General features: G+C 38.6%; 1 protein-coding gene across 2 annotated transcripts in view; it reads right to left on the bottom strand.

The window, feature by feature from the left end:
- Window positions 1-22,635, bottom strand: part of akt3a (v-akt murine thymoma viral oncogene homolog 3a) — an 87,047-nt gene that overhangs the window by 25,464 nt on the left and 38,948 nt on the right. The gene's annotated exons all lie outside the window — the stretch shown is intronic.

The raw sequence follows: 22,635 nt of genomic DNA, 5'->3' as shown, positions 1-22,635 counted from the left end.
ATTTCCTGAAAAGTAATATTTGTGGGATAGAAATAAATGTAACTTGTATACAATAAGTTGACACGTATACAAACAATAAGACAAGTTCAAAGTCACTTATAGTCAGTAGAATGTCTGTTAAAATAAAGTGACAGTCTACTAATACTCTAATGAACACTAGTTAACATGTAGTTGTAAAGTTACTTACTGTATAGCTAGTAAAATGTCTAAAGTGGACCACTGAAATAAAGTCTTACAGTAAATTTACGTATAACATGCATTTAGACCAAAAAAAATCATAATTTTCCACCTTATTCCAAGCATAGTTGAGTAAAGTTAAAGTTGTTTACAGAAAAAGAGAGTACAGTAAATTATGATTTATGAAACGTTCCTTTAGTCATTATAAACAAATAATTATTATAATGGTCCAATAGATCTGTTTTTGGTCTAGAAAATCTTTTACATTTTTCTTCAGCATGTGTCTTCACCATTGTCCTTACAAATAAGGAAAAAGTTTTACAGTCATGTAAATTGGTGGACATCAAAACAGAAAACAGAAAACACATCCTACTTTTAAGCCATAAAGCAATGCAATCCTCCGACAAAAAATAATAATATGCTGAATCTAACCTCAGGACTCTGTTTAAATCTGTTCTTGCTGATTGTATTTATTAAGATCGACAATCTGGTATTCGTTCAAGCGCAGACGCAGGAGAATCCGCAGACATGTACTTTCAGATTCTGAACTCCTGGTAATTAGCCACGATCTTCTCTAAGTGACACATGAGCCTCGTGACAGCTCTGATCACTTTTTTCAGCAGAAGAGAAAATAAACAACATGTTCTATTTGTAACATCCACTTAAAGCATAATGACACCAGCTTCTCCTAATTAACACATCAGAGAAAAACACCTGCTCATGTTAATTTGAGGAGACGGAGGTCTTTGCCGGTATGCCTCAACGAGGAAGAGAAATCGCTGGGTAGGAGGGAACAGCTGAACAGAGGTACAAATGAAGAAGGGAAAGGGGATGAAGGATAAAAGGGGGCTGTGACATCTATCCGGACATCTATCCGTCACTGACCATATTATTTTCTCTACAGATAAAACTTTAGTAAGAGGGCTTGTTAATTTTTCAAAGATTTCGCTTAATATATATCAATTAGAAAGGTACTCATGAATGGAACTCATACGGGAAACGTAGGTTCGAATCCAGCCTGCGTCATGTCCCGATTCCATTTCCCCCCTCTTTTAATTTTCTTTTTCTGATAATAAAAAGTAGCAAAAGTATTTTTGTTTAAATAATATAACGCGATATAAAATATAATAATATTTACAAAATAATAGAATAGAATTTTTTAAATAATACAATATAAAACTTTCATCTTCTCTAAACTGTCACACACAACATTAATTTATACCTATTATTGGTGGATCAGTTATGGACAAACGCAAAGCAAAGAGATTAATCAACAATCTGATTCTGGATCAGCCATGGTGTCTTGTTAACCAGCGTAGAGTGGAATCAGTGTGCCGCTGACAGAGCCAGGGGTTGAACAGAAGGGGCTGCGTGACTAAAAGCAAATGTCGCTCGAACCCAGCCAGTGCTGTTTCATCAAGCCATTTTTACTGGCTTCTCAATCGTGAAATTTGTTTCTTTAGATCCAAAACAGTAGGCGGACAGTTGGTCTGGCAGGCGCTAGTGATGCTTCTACCCTCAAGTTTCCAGAGCGTTCGGTCAAAGTGAACAGTCCTATTGGTTACCATTATTACCAAGCACCAGGGTCGTGAACACCGGCTTAGACCTTCACAGAACCACTTCGGTTGACTGTTCAATGAATACTCTTGGTTAGAGCGTAAGAAACTGCATAACGATACACTTTCTCTGACTAAAAAGCTTGCAGGTAATACCTGAGCGATCGCCGGCAAATATGCAACAGGACATCCAAAGTCCCTCCCGCCCCATTCCAATTAAGTTCTGAATCCAAACAGCTCCAATTGAACAATTAAAATATCATACTGGGTGCCATTCAATTACAAGCCCAGATTAATTGTTCATTTGTCTGTGGTCTGTGACAGCCTGATGGCTGTGGGACGGAGAATTGGACGGGCCACTTTCGAGACAGACGCGATCCTGAGCAAACTTCCCCCCAAAACATCCGAGCCACTCCTGAGACTTCCCGAAGGCTCGCTGCCTCTGCCACGCTCGCTCCGACGTGATGGAGCTTCAGCAGGACAGGAGGAAAAAACAAGCCCACGGAACACAAAAAAACAAGGCCATTTGTTAATCAGCCCAAACAAGGATTTAATTTAATGCTTTGGCGGGAACTGCTCTACTTTGCAGATGGCTTAAAGATGGGCATGTGATGGGTGCCCTGGGACCAGCGGGCTGTCGCGTTCCAGCACACGCCGGGCACTCCAAGCGGCACCAGCTCGCCTGGGCACGAGCGCCCACAGCCGCTACAGCGCAGCCTGGGCCCCGGCACGTGGTCCGAGACGTGGGCAGCATTAGGTGGTGCAGTACGGATGGAGAATGCGCGGGAGGGAGAGCTGGCCGCTTGTGGAGATTGGTGTGTTTTGTTCACCATGTACCGCAGCAGCTTGCCGGAGGAGAGCGGCTGGAGTCACTTTGTCAGTTTGGCAGAGACGGACGCAGCATGGACACACTCACACTCTGACTCATTCACACACACACAGCAAACATGTTGCTCTGAGAAACTATTGTCAGAAGTATTGCTTCTTAGTCTGACCCATTGTTAGCACGGCAGCACTTTAATGCTGCAGATGTTCATTCGTTAACTGTGATATGACGATGATGAAGTCAGTGAGCATTTGGGTAGACTGATGATTCAATGGCCACTTTCACCCCAGTAGACTTTCAATAAGTAAACTCCTATAAAACATAGTTTTATGTTTATTATTTGTCCAATAACAATTTCCAACTGTAGACAAACACATCACAAGAGAACTCAGTTATTTGTCTGAAACATCATGAATATTTCCTCTGTTTAGTATGTTGGACAATAAAAATATAAAACTGAAGTGTTATTTACCTTGATTTTTCTTTATTGGACTCATACATCTTACATATCATATTAAGCATGATCTTTGTTTCCTTGATACACGGACTATTAAATGGCAAAAACTTTGTGGCAGAATTTGTCATAATTTGCGTTCAAAAAATAAACATTCATTGATTTTGATCATTTCACTCATTAAGATTTAAATAATTATATAATTATTTTATAAAGGAATTAATTATATAATTATAATAAAAAATGAACACATCAAAATCAAGCCCTGGGATAATTGAATAACCGTTTTCTGTTTGGAACCATATGTAAACTACACATAGATTGGTCTCAGCATCAGTCTGAGGGTGAAAAAGAACAGTAATAACCAGAATAAAGCGAGAGACTTTTACAGAGACCAATCTGGATAATGTCAGTGACTTTTAAATGACTCAACCTTGGCTTTATGTAACTGTACTTGGTCAAACGTGACCAACCCCAAGACAGACTTAGACATGCTAATCAGCTCCACTGGAAGGCGATGCAGCTGTGAAGTTGTCAAATGCAATTTCGGGGCTTAGCCAAGGTGGGCAGGAGTGGAGTAAAAGTGACAATACTTAGCGAAGCTCTGGGGATTTGCTGTATTTTCGCCTGAATTACCGACAAAGACTTAAACACTGATCCCCTTACAGAGACGAAGGTCATATCACCTGTTAAGACAGCCAGACACAACAAGACAGATTGGCATCTGATTCACCACCGTCACACCGACCAAGAAAAAACGTAAACTACCCCGCAGTGACACCAAAGTCTCTTAAAGACATGATGGATAAGATGAAGAGGCCACAACCCTGAATATTTCCAAGGAATATACTGACTTGACATACCATTTCACTTCTTGCTTAGAGTTGCATGCTGTTCTTGTCAATGTAAGGCAGTGTAAATGCTAAAAAAAAAAAACAGACTGGACTACATGTAGTACTTTACCATGGTGTAAGATGTTGAAAAACAACTAAATGAGGCTTAAAACAACACGGATAATATAAATACAATTTATTGCTGTGGACTGAAGGCCTGTTACGGGCTTATGTTCAATGAGATGGAAATAAAAATAATTTGAGTTTTAAAGACAATTACACTACTGTTTAAATGTGTGGGATCAGTAGATTGTTGTTATTGTTGTTTGTTTTTTAAAGAAAGTCAACTTGACAATTTTTTTATGTTGTTTATATGTCTGTGGTGTTTTTAATATGCTTTGAGACAAATCATGTGCAAATTCATCAGTCAACATCTTTGCAGAGTATTTTCCCCTTAAAGCTGCAGCGCTCCAAAAACAGTCTCAAAAACGCCCTTGTTCTCTACATCACAAATATGCTGTAACCAATCAGGTCAACGTGCGGGCAGGATTTAGCATATCATTAACTGCTGCGAAGCAGAGGAGTCTCAAGAGAAGCCAGGTATAAAACCAAAAGCTAATCAGATCAATTACCATCATGTGTCCGACATAGAGAGCGATACATAAAACGCATTACCATTCTGATACAATTCACTCTACCACTTAATCTTCTGGATCAGTTCCTGGTTCAAACATGTATGGCTGAATTAACCCAGTATTTCCACTTGCCATCGTGTAGCGTTTACAACAAGTTGACCGAGTGGACCAGGTATTCTGAGCGCGTGTGATTGAGTGGAGGCGGAGACTAATTTGCATATTCATGGTTCCGCGTATAATAAATGAAGCAAGGGTATAGTTACATTCAAGCTATTTTAAACCATGAAGAAATTATTTTCACAGGGGAAAAAAACAAAACATTTAAATAAATAATCTTTGGTGATCAAAGATTAGTTTTAAGGGGTAACATTATTAATTAAGGGGTTTTATTCAGCAAGGATGCATTACATTTATAAAAAGTGACAGTAAAGACGTTCATATTGTTACAAAAGATTTACATTCCAAATAAAGGCTGTTCTTTAGGACTTTCTATTCATCAAAGGATCCTGAAACAAAATGTTTCAAGGTTTTCACAAAAATATGGAGCACAACTGTTTTCAACTTTGATGATAAGAAGCTAAGCTCCAATCAGGTTTTCAGCAAGTAATGATTATTATTCTATAATCGATATGTAACATATGTAATTAATTCAATGAAATGTTTCAATAAAAGCAATGTTTGAGAATGGCTTCCAGCGCAGGCATTAGTGTGTGTGTCCTCTGTGTGTCCTCAGGGAGGGCATCAGGGTGAGCCAGTGGCACTGCAGCCGTGGACTCGACACGAGGCTCTCAGACAACTTAGATGCAATCCAGGGCTGGCTCAAGCCAATCCACTTAACCTGAATTAGTGTCATTAGACCGCAGCAGGAAGGAGTGTCTGTGTGGATGTGCACATGGAATAACCCTGCAAACCCCTGCTGCATGATACTATTAAGAGCATGTGTGTGTAACAGAGACTTTATGTACGGTTGTGAACACCAGGGGTTTAGGTTCTGATGAAATAAGAGAGTTTGAGTGTAATAAATGACTTGCTGGATACCAAACATCACATTTACCGTGGAGACCAGCAACTGTTCAACATCTGTACTTAAACTACATATTCATTTTAATATAAATCAATTACCATTCGGTTTCCATCGACCAAATGATTTTACAAACTTAATAAAAAAAACATGTGATCTCATTTGATAGTAAAAAATAAATTACAAAACAAAATAAGAACAATTACTCTGGTTCGGTTTGAAAGAGCTGCATTTTAAAGCTGTGAATGAACACACTTGATCGCAAATGTATATATTCAGACCTACAGTTAAACTGAAGTATTACCATATTTTGTGTGTGTGTGTGGGGTTGGGGGGGGGGGGGGGGGGGGTGGATTACCATATTAAGTTTTACCATATTATTATTATTTTATAACCGCTTTTAAGATGAAAACATTATTGTGGGGGATTTATTTAGCGGAGTACACTTTTTTACAATAATAATCATTTAGAAATGTGAATGTAACGTTTTTTTTATTCAGCATAATACACATTTCCTTTTTATTATAATGGTTAGTATTATTTATACGTTTTTAAATATTTATTCGGGGGGATTTATTCAACATAAGCCGTTCCCTTTATTATTATATAAATGTAATGATTTATTAAATATTGTTGTCTTATTATATTGCTATTGCTAACATTTAGTAAGAACAGAGTCCTAAGAACACTCATTACCAACGGTAAATTAACTTCTGGTCTGGCTTTCATAATCTGAGATCCCACTGTAAACAAACTGTTCAAAACTTTGTTCTGTTTGTTTGAGCAACATGTCAACTTGAGGCTCAACAGTGCCAGACGAAGGTCAGACTAGAAGGGGCGAGTGTGTTTCGGAAATCTTGTTTGCAGAAAATAAAAAAAATTACAAATCTTTATGTTGTTTTCTCCTCATGACTGAATTCACCTTATTAGTTATTACACATAATGCAAAATAGAGACGGGGATGAAACGGCATGTACCGCGGCCAAACTTCCTCAAGGCCGTTTAGTCTGTTTAAGTGAGTGCAGATGCCTTCTGCGGAGACTCCTGCTTGATGGAGGCATCAGACAATGGGCGGCAACAGGGCAGAGAGATGTCAGGCCGGCTGGAGGGGGGGATGAGGGAGGGAGACAAGGGTGCCCAGGGACAGGAGGCTCCCATGAGGCCTGCACAGATTTCAGTCCGCCAGCTGCACACAGCTTGCCCTCCTGGTGCTCCTCCAGCCCCCCAGCTGGTGCAGAGAGCTGCCGCACTGGGCCCGTACGGAGAGGCCGTCCCGCCAACACACACGTGCACATCACACACACACACTCCAATGTGTAACGGGATAGTTTAAGCATCAGCAATCTATATGTGACAGCACTGCAAATACATGATGCTGTGTCAAAGGTTTAACTCCCTGTCTATTAAACAGACTGACTAGAGTGTTTTCATTCACTCTACACTGAATCTGCTAAATTACCCGTTATTTAATGCACTGTAAGATATATACAAAATAATTGTAAATACATTGGATTACCATGTATATATAATAATTAATGATATTTTCAATGTCAAAATAATGTAACTCCATTAATAAAATTAATTCATACACATTTTTTTTTTAAATAATCAAATCAGTTTCTGGAAAGAAAGAAAACAAATATTTCATTAAAAGGAAACTTTCTTGACACATCAAAATACATATCTGGCCATACACTGAACTAAAGTAAACTCTGTTAACAACTTCAGCCACTAGATGGCAATGAATTACAGATACTGATAGTCTGACGGTTCAGAATGAGTATGAGAAACTGAGTTACACCCTGTGTGCAGTGTGTGCGTGCGTGCATGCGTGTGTGTGCGTGTGTATGAGAGAGAGAGAGAGAGAGAGAGAGAGAGAGAGAGAGAGAGAGAGAGAGAGAGAGAGAGAGAGAGAGAGAGAGAGAGAGAGAGAGAGAGAGAGAGAGGCTGAAGTAGTCTGTCATTCAACTAACAAACACATAGAGGCAGATCATTACCCGTTGCATTATCAGTAACAGAATCTGCTGAACAGCAGAAAATGAACATGAGCAGCTAATAACATTCTCAAATAGTAAAAGTGGGTAGTTTTGCAATACAAAGAGAACTGCAATTATAAAAGAAAGTTTCAAACACTATCCCATCTTCTATTGCTTGGACAAACAGACCCCTCCCAAATACCGTTCATCGAGATGAAGCCAGACCCCTCAAACAGACTGTAATTCTGAATGGTGCCACTAGTGCTGCAAAAACTACACCCTTCAACCATGATGACAAACTTAAAATGCAGCCTTAATGACTTCTCAAAAACATTAAAACAATACATAACGACCCTAATGTTTTAAACAGTGTTATGTAGGAATATACACCAAATCACAATGTCAAGGATAATGGTATTGTGTCAGTGTCAGTACTGAGATGAATCGCATGTACCTGCCCTTCACCTCTGATTGTATTTCTGCATAAAACACGGCTAATTAATGCGATTATTGGAGGAGCTGGCAGCAACTTTGATCGGTTAATCAAATATCAGCAATTGAGCCCAATCAGGCCATCCGTTTTGCAATCTAATTTGCCTGTTGTTCACGTTAAATGGGCTGCAGAATTTGCTGCGTTATGTGCAGTCCTGCAGTCATGCTCAGCGGCTGCGGTCCTGTCAAAAGCACAGGAAAGGTCAACTGAATTTAATATAATGGGAGACACAAGCGTACCTTTGCATGTCATAAAGCAAATGCACATATAAAAAGTTCATCATAGCACATTAAGAGTTATAATTGAACTTAATGCACATTTCATGCCAATTAGACACAGTTCATAATGCGTGAGTGAAGGTAAGCGCGGCAGGTCAATCGAAACAGAGTTTGCTGTGAAAAGCCTGACCCATGAATCATTTAGAATAAAAGACGAGCGCAACAATGAAGAACTTCCCAACTGTTGCCGTAGCAGCCAGAGGTCAGGGAACGATCTTTAGTGAAAGGCGTGTCCCCCAGGAGCAGGCTGGTTTATTTTACACTGTGCCATTGTGAGGGGCCGCACTGACAATACGTCTGACCGCGTGTGTGTGTGTGCGCGCTATGGATTACAGGACTCTCCAGCGAGAGTAACACTGCTCTCCGTCAACCCTTTGAAGCAGAGACAAGATCAAAGGCATGAGGAGCTTTTTTTGTCTATTTTACTGGTCCCATTTTAATGGTTGATTCCATTCATGAACCGGCCCACGCCAAATATCAACAAGTTTCCTAACACACACACACACACACGTCCTGATGGGACTGTCATCATAGCCATAATTAATTCATAGAGTTAGGACGGTTTCGCAGGGTGACTTACACATGTTACCGTAGCCTCTGGAGCATGCATAATACATACAGGCTCCAAACATCTGAAACTCAGGGAGCATTTGAAATGCAGTCCGTATTCAAAACACACAGTCAACATTGCCAGCGTCATAAATCAAAACTGTCAGCTTTGTCCTTATGGGCTGCACTACAACGAGGCTGATAATAAAGTCGGAGTTAAATATAAGTTAATTTCTATTGACTGTGGCATGCTGTCAGTTACCACGGAAAATAAGAGTTTCTCAGTAAAGAACTCAACAAAACGGGTTGACAGTTTTGCTTTAGAAGTCTAAGAAACAAACAATAACTAAATGAAGAATGACATATTCTGAGAGAAAGTGATTTCCAGCGTTAAACTGGTCTTTGTTGGATGATATCTACTTACACTACCGTTTTAAGCTCATTTAAGGCTGCATTTATTTGATAAAAAATACAGTAAAAACAGTAATATTGTGAAATATTATTACAGTTTAAAATAACTGTTTTCTGTTTCAATATATACATTTTTTAAATGTATTCTTGTGATGGCAAAGCTGAATTTTCCGCATCATTACTCCAGTCTTCAGTGTCACATGATCCTTGAGAAATCATTCTAATGTACCGATCTCATCCCAACAGTTGTGCCGCTTTATATTTTGTGGAAAGCATTTTTTGTTTCAGGACTCAGCGATGAATAGAAAGTTTAAAAGAACAGCGTGTGTTTGAAATGAAATCTTTTGTAATTTTATTTATATTTAATGCATATGTGCCCCACCAAAAATTCTTACTGACCCGAAACTTTGAACGATGGTGATGATGTAGGCTATATTTAAAGCAAATGGAGGTGACTTCATTAGAAGGGTCTCAATCAGAGGGCCCTAACGCAGGGGCCACACACAAACAGACAGGAACAACAGCTCAGGTCTTAGAAGGCTGCAGCAGCGAGTCGCACCATCAGGACAGCGGTGAACAGGTGCAAAGGCTCCCCGGCCCCGGCCTCTGAATGGCCATTACAGGCGAGTGGTGGGGTTGCTGCTATTATTTATTCAGCAGCGCATCCACCAGAGCAGGCCACTGTGCGGAGAGACAGCTGGCAATGGGGGGACAATACAAGAACCCCTCGGCCCTTTTGTCTGACCAGCCCCTGTCTCAGCCTCTGCTCCCACACGCACAAACACACACACATCTTTGTGAAGCATCCCCGACCCTCTATTCTTCCAGAAAGCAACATCACCACCCATCTCCCTCAGAGACACACACCACAGCTGAAGTAAACAACTATAGCCCATGTAATTCTGCCTGTACTCGGCCGTCCCACCCCCACCCCCCTCAACCCACCAGACAACGGCAAACACATCCCAACACTTCAGATTAAGACGAACGCAACCACCAGCTTTCATTCAGAGTGGACCCATTGAGATGCTCAATGGAGGCTGGACAGATATGACACTTGAGTTCACAAACTGCTGTTTTACTCGGAGCTGCTGTTCTTGATGTGTTTGACTTTCCTTCAGTTGTGAGTGCTGAGTGCTAATAAAGTACATCATAGTAGTACTGGCAACTATAGACAGACGAATCATCGACTAATATTTGATGATTTGGAGATTATAAGCGATAACTGTCCCCACTTGGGCGATAAAGAAAAGAATCAATCAAACAAACAATAAATAATAATAAAAAAAAGCGAATTTGACCATTTTCCAAAAAATGACCCAAATGTCAAAATCATGTGGTCTAACAATAAGATAATATTTTCCTTAATCTTTCTTGAATACATGAGATGTACATTATTGTCACCATAAAGTTTTCAATATTTTAAGGTAATGTTTAATAAATATATATTTTTATAATAATAATATAATTCATATGAATATCATGATATTTTTTGGGGGGAGTCGCACCACATCACATTTTACAACATGAACTAAGCTTACTTTTTCAAAACGGTCAAATTATCTGATATTTTCTGAGATTTATTGACCTTGACACACTGTAATGACTCATAGGGTCTGCAGGGGACCTTTGTATGGTATCATTGCTGTTTTATGTTGTTGTTTTATTTCCATGTTTCTGCTAGTTGGCTGCATCACATGACTTTTTAAAATAAACTCTTGAGAAAAGCATTTCATTTACATTTATTGAACAGGGTGAAAACGTTCAATATTGCTTTTATTGGTCTCTAAAATGTCACTGAAATGGTAATATGAAATACAATGATTTGCACAATTGTGGCTGCAAAAAAAAAATCATTTTGGTGTAGACTGCAACGTCAATGCCTTTCACTTAATTGCAGCTGGCAAGCTGGTCGACGAGTCGGGAAATCAGCAGAACTGAATAAAGTGCTCACTGCTCAATGCTGTCAAAATAATCCTGTTTTAGCACACAAAAAATTATGAACAATGCTACAAAAAAAATACATGTTTAACCATTCAGCTGGCTGGCACATAATGAAAATGGAAAGTTACAGATGCTTCTTTTTAACTTCCTTCTGTCTTCTGTAGTGGGTATTAAGGAGGAAACTGAATGTGCAGACAAACTCAATAAAGAAAAAAAAAAAGCCTGAGTCATCAATTACGACTACTGTGATCAATCTTACGGCCGTTGATAAATACGTTATTAAAAGCCTGGAGCTGCTGGCGTGTCTTTGTCTGACCTTTATAAGCATAGCTTGGGAAGAACACCCAAGCGTGTGACCCCTCGCCTAAGCCTAAACTCACGTTCTGAAGAAAAGTGTGTGTGCGCATCTGTGTTGGTCTGAAATGTCTGCTGTAGGTGACACAGTGGGTGTGGGGTAAGCTGTGCAACTTCAGATGTATTATAGGCAAAGAGAAATGAGTTGGAAGTAAAACTATTACTCATAATTATATTTAAGAACGTCTGCTATCAACTGAAATTAGACAAATCTATAACATACTGCCACAGAAATATGACTTCCTAAAAAACAATTGGCCAGTGACTTAATAGAGGTACTGTCAGGTGTCTAAATCATGGAGGAATATTTGTATGATCCACATTTCAAATCAAATGTGAAATATATGATATATGAATATATGCTATATGAATGGCGTACAACAATTTCCAACAAGTTCTAATAGTAATATTTACAGTAATATTATTATATCCATTATTAATAATTATAGTAATCAGCAATAGTATTTTTTCCCATTTAGAACTTTTAGTTAAGCCACTGGCACAACTTACCCCAAAGCATAATAGACTTGACCCAACAGCTAACGTTTTGGGGAAAATGCTTCATTTAAAATTACATGGGTATTAACACACAGAAGAAAAAAGTATACAACAAAAAATATAAAATAATTAATTAATTCATTAATTAATTTAAATGACAAAAAAAATCCATGTGTAGTCTTTAGCCAGAATAAATAATAAAATAAATACACAAAACTAATATTAAACAAATAAACAAACAAAATTATTTTTTTCACTTGCCATGTAGACATTTCACTTTAAAAAAACATTTTCTTATGTGCATCTCTCAATTACAGATAGCTGTATATGATATGGGTTTTCCAAGTAATCATATGACAACAATGATGCGTCATTTGCTCAATTAAAGGGGTGACACAACTGGGTTTTTCAAAAGAACCTTCTGATGTAAATGACTCTGTCATAAATAAAACATCTATACAATAACCAGCATCTATATCATTTTCAAATACGGTGAGATGATGTGTAAGCTGCAAACACGACTCTAGTATCTCACACACACCAAATCTGCCAGTCTCCTCCCACACTAGTCCTGCAAACAGCGGCCCGATATCGAGTCTTGAGTTCCAGCCATTATGCCGTGCGACATCTGCATGTTTATGCGTCTCTCTTTCTCATTCACTCCTTCCCTCCCACCTCTTCTCTCCGCGACGCAGACTCAATGCCCAGCTACGGGGAGAGCACCCATACACACACTTTTCTTGATGGCAGATGGCAAGTCAACAATCAGTTCCAACAGCAGCGGTGGCTCATCACCCAATCAGAAGCGTCCCCAAGAAACACACACACACACGCACACGAAGCCCCCGTCTCACCCCTCATAACACTATCTCACCACAGACACAATAATAACTCTTTGTTTGTTTCCCACAATACAGCTGCGGAACAGGCCCTCTGCTGAAACACATGTGCCCTGAACGTCCTCTCTCTCTCTCTCACACACACACACACACACACACACACCTTCTGTCAGCTCTGGTGTGTGTTGCACAGGCCGGGATCATTGCACAGCTGGGCAGAGATTCTCAGAGAGGGTCTGGGTGTGAAAGAGAGGCAATTAATGAGTGTGAAAGAAAGAGACGAACCCACAATGCTTGAAAGTCCTAGTGGGAGACGGTGTTATTAATGTAGGGGAGGGCATTAGTTAGAGGGGATCAGGTGAGTCTGTAACAACTTCGCAAGCAAATTCAAATGCGAGTCCCTTGTCCTTTACAGTGTCACACAGCACAAGAGCAGTCAGGAGCGGAGCGTTCCCAGCATGCCGTGCAGGGGGTGTGCCAAGACATTGATGGATGTGGTAGGAAGGTGAAGAGCGGAGGTGTTTGACCCCAGGCCGAGTTCACCAAGACACAGCTGCATTGCACAGAGTCCACCCCACTGCGGTACGGGCCTCGTCTCAAATGACCCGCTGTTCCCTGCTGAACAGACCACAACCTGCACCACAATGCATACAGCGTCCAGAGGATCCATCTAAAGGACTCAGAAGGAAGTCGCGCAGGACTCTGAAATGACACTCGCTGATTCAAAAGCTCCATGTGCTCATAATCCAATCATCATATTGTGATACTTACAGTACATATTAATGACACTGATTGTATGATCTTCTTTAGTACAGTATGTATTATTAATGCAGGGTTTTATTTTCCTTTCAGGAGAAAAGCCAACAATCTGATTTAAAGATTTTTCCTTCTTTTAAAATCCTCTTTCTGCAAATAATCTGATGTAATCTGGATGTTCTGTACAGGGGGGGTTCAGGGGTTTTGCTCACATATGTGGTAGAGGTCACTAGCAAGGCTAATGGTTAAACAAATCCTATCAAAGTCCTATTTCAGAACCATTTCCTGAATTGTGGCATTTATTCAGAGTTAAAATACTTTTTAGTAATCCTGTTTAGAGGTTGAGCAATCATTTTTGCCCATCAGTTTTGCCGATATGTGACCAACTGAAGGTCGCGTATGCTTTCCATCCATTTCCATCTACCCTTAAGATCTGTAAAAGCCCAGTATACCCAAAAGCCAGTATACCCAGTATACAGCAGACTCTCAGGAGCTTCTGGAATAAGTTAGTGTCTGTGCAGCTTATCTGCTAATTTATGGTTGCGTGTTTATCATTCACACTCTCAGGGAACAGACTAGTCATTGGAAGAGGGAACGTCAGTCTCCACCTCACCCATGCAGTGGACCCCCCCTCCCCCTCCCCTTCCATTAGGAACAGCAGTAATGAGAGGGATGAGAGCCGCTAATTTGAAAACTTGGACATGGCCAGAAGACCATATGGCAAGCATTTATCCCTCCTGAAAGCCATGCTAACCGTCATTTACATGGTTAGGGAGGATTCTACTATTCCTCTTTCCCATCTCTACTCATAACTAGGAGCCAAACTAATAACTACATAATTGGCAAGTGATGCAAGGAAATAATTGTTAAGAGACTTCTATATTCCTTAATTCACTGCTCCTTATAACACCAGCTCTCCCTTGGATGGTAAGATGGTAAAACCTGATACTGTCTTCTACATTTGCTACACATGCCATATTTAAAGTTGCACAGTGATGGATCACAATGTTAATATGGTAATACCATGGTGTGTGTGTGTGCGTGTGTGCGTGTGTGCGTGTGTGTGTGTGTGTGTGTGTGTGTGTGTGTGTATTAACTAATTCTATAAACTATACAGAGAACCCTGTCAGTTGGTACCCTAATAATAAAATTGACAAATTCAAAAGCTATTTATTTTTAGATATAATGATCAACACTCAAAAACAGTTGTGTGCAAACATTTAAATTGCACATTATAAACTTTTTAATGATATGTTTCTATTTCAATTTGTTGTTGAAATACCAACATTTAAACTGTGACTGTCATTAAAACTTATTTTTATGGAAGTTTTGTGTGCAATAAATTAATATAATAAATGAGACATCACTAACTGGGTTAAGTAAAAATATAATGAATATGTAATATAGTGCATATATTTAGTAAAATGGTCCTCTCTAGAGTCATTTTTCTAGGTGATTAACAGGTTTATGGACATGGCTTTATGAGGTAAATGCAACGTTGCATGAAATATTGTTCTCAAGTTGTTTCATTGACATCTTTCCGCAGTTGAAACACTGAATGAATGATTACTTGAGACATGAGACTTCAGTAAATTGTACTACTTTTTGACCCTTTCACTGGCGCTTGAACTGAGGTGGCAATATCTTAACAGAACTTGCTTCATTTTAAAAAATGTTCACGACTGAAAATAATGATAACTTGCAGTTCAGTGAGTTCAATAGTCCTTCTGACTGACTCAGTGAGTTAATTCAGTGAAGGATTCGTCAGGCTGAATCAGTAACTCTTGTTCAAATAATTCACTAAAATATATATATTTTTTAAATCATTAAAACAACCGGATCAAAATAGTAATTGTATGTGAATCAAACTTCACTGGTCATGCTGTAGTTTTCTTTTAGCGTGTGAGAAAAACTCAACAGAAAGACATGTTCATGCCATTACTGTATCATCACACCACATTCTGACTGCATCAATCCCTCAAAAAATGCTTTACTATGGTACTATGGTAATTTCATGATCATGCTCTAAAATTTGTTAAAATTTATTAGTTAAATAAAACCAAAAGAAGCCAAACTGACAAAATGGTCAGATGTATGGGGGAACTGTGCGGGCCACAGTGTCATACCGCACATACTGTATATGGAGAGCAAACCGTTTACTGTAAAGTTAGTGGCTAAAACATATAAGACACACATCACTCAATATGTCCAGCCTACAAGCTTCTCTGAGCGCAAACATATGAGTCAAATCTAAAGGTTTCCTTCTCTGCTCCTCTGCTTGTAAAACTGAACTGTGCAATTTGAATCACAATCATTTCTAAATGGGCTTCAGGTAAGTGAATTCCTCTCATACAAGATTCATTTGCTGCCTCACTAAGCCACCCAAGCAAGTGAATGAGTAAAGCAGAGCATTTTTAACAGGAGACAATCAATTTGGACATAGTATCATGTTGTGATGTACAGTAGAGTTAGAAAATACAGCAAAAGTCTAGGAAGAAAGTTCAGCTTATGGATACGACCATTGGAAAAGCCTCTGGCTGAGCAATTCTGTCATTGAAAAGAGCACAGTCACCGAGACCCACCAAAGAGACACTTCACTGCAGAAACTAAATGCTCCCTCAAGAACATCTATAGTAGAAAAGGAAGAGAAATAAAAAGTGAGGGCTTGGTCAGGTAATGAATGTTATGTGAGAGTCAGTGTCACTGTGACCATCGCTGCTGTATTGTGCTGATCAGAGTGTCCTTACAGGAAAAGAAAGGTACTTGGAGAGTGATAGAAAGGTAAAGTAGAGGAAGTAGAAGAAGAGAATGTAAACCCTTACTTATTCCCCTATTTTTACATTCAGATGTCATCTAACTTACTTAAAGTTAGTTTAAAAACACTAATAATAAAACAGGTTTCCTCACACATATTCTGGGTTCTTTTTCTGCAAAATTGTCAAGATTTTGCTGATGTGCTGTGTTGTCTAAATTCACTTGTAGCATTTAAAAAGACTGATTTAAGTTTATACTGTATTATTTTTTATGTACTTAGACAAAATAGTTGAGAACTTTAATATGGAGCATCAAAAAGAAGTTGTAGTGCATATACAATACATCAAGTGTCAAGTGTAAAGGCTCATGGTCAAACAAGGGGATTTTAAAACGTGCGTTTTACGCGCGTAACGCGTCTTTGCATTGACTTAACATTGAAATCACTCGCGCCTGACGCGCTATTCGCGTCATGGTGTGAACGCACCATAAGGGACGGGGCGGTATTCATTTTCAGCTCATATTTTCTGCCTTTTTTCTCTTTCGGACAAAAAACAAAAATGCCGTTTCGGTGCATCTCTATATTTTTCATTTTTAGGTGACCCAAAGGCGATAATATTTTTGCGTGAGACATAACAGCAAGTGAAAACTGGAAACATCCCCCATGCATACCCTATTTCACCTGGTTACCAGCTACTAAATTCCTTTCCCTTTGGCCTAATTACTTGCACCTTAGGCTGGACCTACATGGACCACTACACCTCAAATCAAATTACCATCGACACCCATGAGTGACAGGGTCAAATTTTGCTATGACAGAATTAAGGTCAGGACCGGGAGTGCTAATCTATCACTAAAGCTCTGCTGTGTTGCACTGAGGGGGTGTATGTTAAATGTAATTACATTTGCACCCACAACACACACAACTGAAATGTCTGGCTCTTGTATTGATGAGAAATTTCCATCATCCCCGATGCGTAAACAAGCTTTGCGTCCAGCGTAAAGCAGGCGAGCAGCAATAAACCTGAGCTCGACGTGCAGACAGTATAGCACACGCTAAAGTAAAGCCTCTCTGAAGCCCCTGCTTGATACTAATCCCACCCACACACCTGCCCACCCCCAGCCCGCAGGATTGGCCGCTGCCCTTTATTCTGCTGCTGAAATTAGCCTGCTCAAACATCCTGGATTACCAGCCTCTCTGTGTTCTTTGCAGTGGCCACTTTTTCGAAGGTTAAAAACAGATTCCACTCTCCTAATCTAGCCCACACAAACTGTAGCCTTTTAATCCCAGGATTAGTCTAGTTTTTCCTCTTCAGACATGCTCTACTCGCAGCTCGCTGTAGACATCAACTATAGTGATGAAGAGGGACGTAGAAGCATGCAAAGTATACAAACGCTGTGTAGGTAAACAAAAACATCCTTGCTGTAAGCAAAAGAAAAAAGCACAAAAGTAAAGAAGGGAATCAGTTTGAGAACTAATATATTCAACAAAGAATTAATCTGGATGCCAGCTGAGCTGCACTGTCAGGACAAACAATATAGAATATTTCCTATCAATGTGGATGCGGACCAGGTTCAGTATAAGAACTGTCAATCCAAAGATGAAGATAATTTACAATAATAAATAAATAAATAAATACGTACATACATACCGATACCGTACATACATACATACCTGTACATACATGAACCATTCAAAAATTGGGGTTAATTCTTTTTCTGAAAGAAATTAATTGTTTTATTCAGCAAGGACAGATTAAATGAATCAAAAAAGGTCACAATACAGACAGACATTTATAATGTTAATTATATTTCAAACAAATGCTGTTCTTTTGAACTCTATTCATAAAGTACTGTAATACTAAATGGATCACAGTTTACACAAAAATATTAAGCAACAGACAGTTGCTTAATTTTCATCATTGATAATAATAAGAAATGTTTCTTGAGCACCAAGTCAGCATATTAGAATGATTTCTGAAGCATCATGTGACACTGAAAACTGTAATGATATCAGTAATGATGCTAAAAATTCTGCTTTGCCCAGGAGTAAATTACATTTTTAAATATATTCAAATAGAACATTAAAATTATAATATTCTTACAATATTACTGTTTTTACTGTACTTTTGATTAAATATGGTGAGCATAAGATATTTTAAAGTCAACATGAAATGACATGCAACCCATATTTAACCCGTTTGTTTAAAATCAAATATAATAATCAAGGTGAAAAAAATGAAGGGTGAAGTTTGATTTATCCATCAGGAACTGATTGGATTGTGAAGAGTGAATGTTCCATATGTTCTATTCCAGAAACTACTTTGTTCATCAAAATAACATGCACAGATGAGTGTATAATCATCTTCAATGGTCTTGACAAGGCTTCCTAACAAAAGGCCAGTGTTTCTCACAGCAGCCCCTCTCAACCAGTTGCTTCTGTTCTGGTTGTTCTGACCTGATTATAAGATCATGGCTGCACAAGAAGCATTGAGAATGAATGAAATACTAAACAATACAAACCAAAATTTGATTCAACCCAAAATGTGTCTGTCATTTACAGAATTTTAAAGACATTAATGGATATTATAATATGCTTTTCAATATTTTAACTAGGGCTGCACGATTAATCGCAATCACGATTAAACTGATTTGGCTAAGTGCAAATATGAAATCGCAAAAGGCAATAATTTTTTATGCGCAGCTTGTCAGTGAAGCACGGTGATCAGCTGCTCCAACTGAAAGCATTGCGAGATTGATTCGCTTATAACGTGCAGTTGAAAAAGCAACATGCGTCAAACATCTTTCCATCTTTCCAAGCATTTACGAACCTCTTGTCCAACAAAAGACAACATTTAACATTAACATTTAACTCACTTCATAATGTCAGTTGAATGTTTGAAAACATCCTTCTGTGAGATGACGTGGCTTCTTAATAAGGCACACAACATATTTTTCATAGTATTCTATTCAGTGATTCTATGTTGAAAAGTATTGAAGTATAAATATACTCTATTATCATGAAAATACCCAAGAAGTCTTAAAGAACTCAGATAAACCTTATATTGTCATACTCATGTGTTTATTAGTCATGTTTAATCAAAGCGATGCCCATTGGAATTTCCTGGAACGACGTGCATTATTGTACATAAAATATCGTTATGCTGCACATCATTTTTTGTTTTTAAATCACAGCCTTTACCAAATCGTGTGCGGTTTAATTTTGTTTAATTTCGCGGTTGAACCATGCACATGCAGCCCTAATTTTAACAGATAAAAAATATGATTAACATTCCCTTTAGTGATATTCCTCTAGTATATGATGCAAAAAACTCTGAAACCAGAATAAAAATAAAAAGCCTACAACACGCAACCAACTAAAAGAGACTACTTTAGTGAGACTAAAAGAGCTCTTGCCATAAAAGTTCTTGTGATCTTATGTCACATTAAAAAATACTAAGCGGTACAGCATTTTACAGATGAATAAAAATAGAGCATGGCAGAAAATGTACGACCAAATTTGTCAAAGTGACGGATAATGATTATTAGTAGCACAACAGACAGAGCTCCGCTAGTCTACTAGCTTGCCAACGACGCCAACTGAATAGTTGGCCCTCATGTGGGTAACTTTTCCACATCGTTACCTGATTCAGTTCAGAAAAAATGTGTAATAAGAAAAAGGTGTTAGAACAACCTCATGGGTATAATCATTGCTTTTTGGGTTTACAGTATGGGTTGTAGCCAGAGAACGTGAGGGAGGAGGGAATAGACGACAAAAGCAGAGTCTGCTGCGGTATTTCTGGTTTGAGCCAGCTGACCGTCTCATTCTTTCTGCGAGCGGTCGCGAGACGGATCAGCAGGGAACCTGCGCTAGAATAGCGAAGGGGTGGGAACAGAGTCCCCTTCGCTTTCCCCCATCTGTGGGCTTTGACAACAACAGTCATCTGGAGACCCCACAACAAACAGGTGTTCCATTTCACACACACACACACACACACACACACACACACACACACACACACACACACACACACACACACACACACACACACACACACACACACACACACACACACACACACACACACACACACACACACACACAGAGAGAGAGAAAGCTGTTAGGGAGGCCACTCTGTAAGCAGCTGCTGCTATAATTACCAGGAGAGCAGTGGCTGCTGGAGTCTTTGTGTAAAAGTTGGGTTAAAAGATTTCAAGAAAAAGGGGAAGTGAATTATTGATAGCCAGCCGTGCAGGAGGAAAAGTACATCCACAAAGAGATGTATGACTTGCTTGTGACAGGAAGTACAGCAGTCTTGGAAACAGAATGAAGCGTGTCTCATGCACAGCACAACTGTATGATTTCATAATTAAGAAAAGTTATTTATAATACATATAACAAATATATAGTCATCAAACACTCTTATTTGTGACGGACCTGGCTACAGATGTGGGAGGCCTACTCCAACAGTCCTGCTACAGTGCATCCATAAATTTGCTTAGTCAAACTTGTCATGGCCACCTCGTTCAGGCACTAACTTTGCAGGAACAGCACCTTCTGTTCCAGTTCTTGTACCCCATCATCTCAACGCTGCTAAACAGGACAGCCGGTTCTATACAGCGTGACATGAATCAGATGTATATACACTGTACAAGTGAATGCGGTCCAGGACATAAAGGGCATTTAGATACAAAATCACCCATCAAAGCATAGATTTGACAGTCCTACTATTATTGTACATCCCCCTGGATGGTTCCCAGAGGCATCTGCATGTAAAAGCGCAAGTCCGTTAATATGACTATAGCATTGTTTTATGTATCATATCCAGGGGATAATATGTAATTTTGGCCACATCTAACAATGTAAATTTACAGAACAGAAATTGTACTTTACATCATTTTTATTTAAATATTTAGATTTAAGTAATTATTAATATAAAACATAAATCATATATACATATCATGTTTATATATGTATATATTAATATTATATATATATATATATATATATATATATATATATATATATTGATAATATATATATATACAGTGCTATGCATAAGTTTAGACACCCATGCTAAAGTTGCCTAAAAAGAGGAATAAAAAATCATCTTTTGGAAATTTATCTTAATGCCTTAATTTAAAAAATGAGGAAAAATCCAACCTTTAAGGACACCAATTTTCTTTGTGAATGAATAATGTATCGTTAAAAAATAAATGTTCTTCCTTAAAATACAGGGTGCATAAGTTTGGACACCCCTATGTTAAATTCCCATAGAGGCAGGCAGATTTTTATTTTTAAAGGCCAGTTACTTCATGGATCCAGGATACTCTGCATCCTGATAAAGTTCCCTTGGCCTTTGGGATTAAAATAGCCCCACATCATCACACACCCTTCACCATACCTGGACATTGGCATGGTTTTATTTCAGTTAGCCTAACAGCTGGTTTGATTTGCATTGAAAGATGATCTTATGGAAAGTACCCCATGTCAATCTCCAGGTATGGTGAAGGGTGTGTGATGATGTGCGGCTATTTTAATCCCAAAGGCCAAGGGAACTTTATCAGGATGCAGAGTATCCTGGATCCATGAAGTAACTGGCCTTTAAAAATAAAAATCTGCCTGCCTCTATGGGAATTTAACATAGGGGTGTCCAGACTTATGCACCCTGTATTTTAAGGAAGAACATTTATTTTTTAACGATACATTATTCATTCACAAAGAAAATTGGTGTCCTTAAAGGTTGGAGTTTTCCTCATTTTTTAAATTAAGGCATTAAGATAAATTTCCAAAAGATGATTTTTTATTCCTCTTTTTAGGCAACTTTAGCATGGGTGTCTAAACTTATGCATAGCACTGTATTTATATTTTAATATTAATATATACATATATAAACATGATATTAATAATAATTCTAAAATAACTATAAATAATTATTATTATTTCAGTGTATGTATTAAAGTCAGTTTTACTGACATACATATGAGAAAAGAACTAGAACATTTTGCATTATTCAAAGTGAATAGATCTCAAGTTGGTAAGAACCATGACATGATATTTGAACTATATAAACAGCTGGCAAGAAATTTATCCAAGCATCCGACAAGCTTGCACACTTGATTCCCAGTAGTAAAGCGAAACACGGCGTGTCCCACTCACTGTCCTTTCAACAGCCTCGACAAAGCAAGGGTGATAAAAGAGGTCTGTTGTTTCACCCCCCCTCTACAAAAGCCTGCTTGTCTCTGCACACTTAACCGCCATTAAAATCACATTGACCCCTGTG

This window comes from Phoxinus phoxinus (assembly GCF_949152265.1).
Source record: "Phoxinus phoxinus genome assembly, chromosome: 14".
NCBI lineage: Eukaryota > Metazoa > Chordata > Actinopteri > Cypriniformes > Leuciscidae > Phoxinus > Phoxinus phoxinus.
Note: the sequence above shows the minus strand (reverse complement) of the source record. Positions and strands in the feature narration are given on the sequence as shown.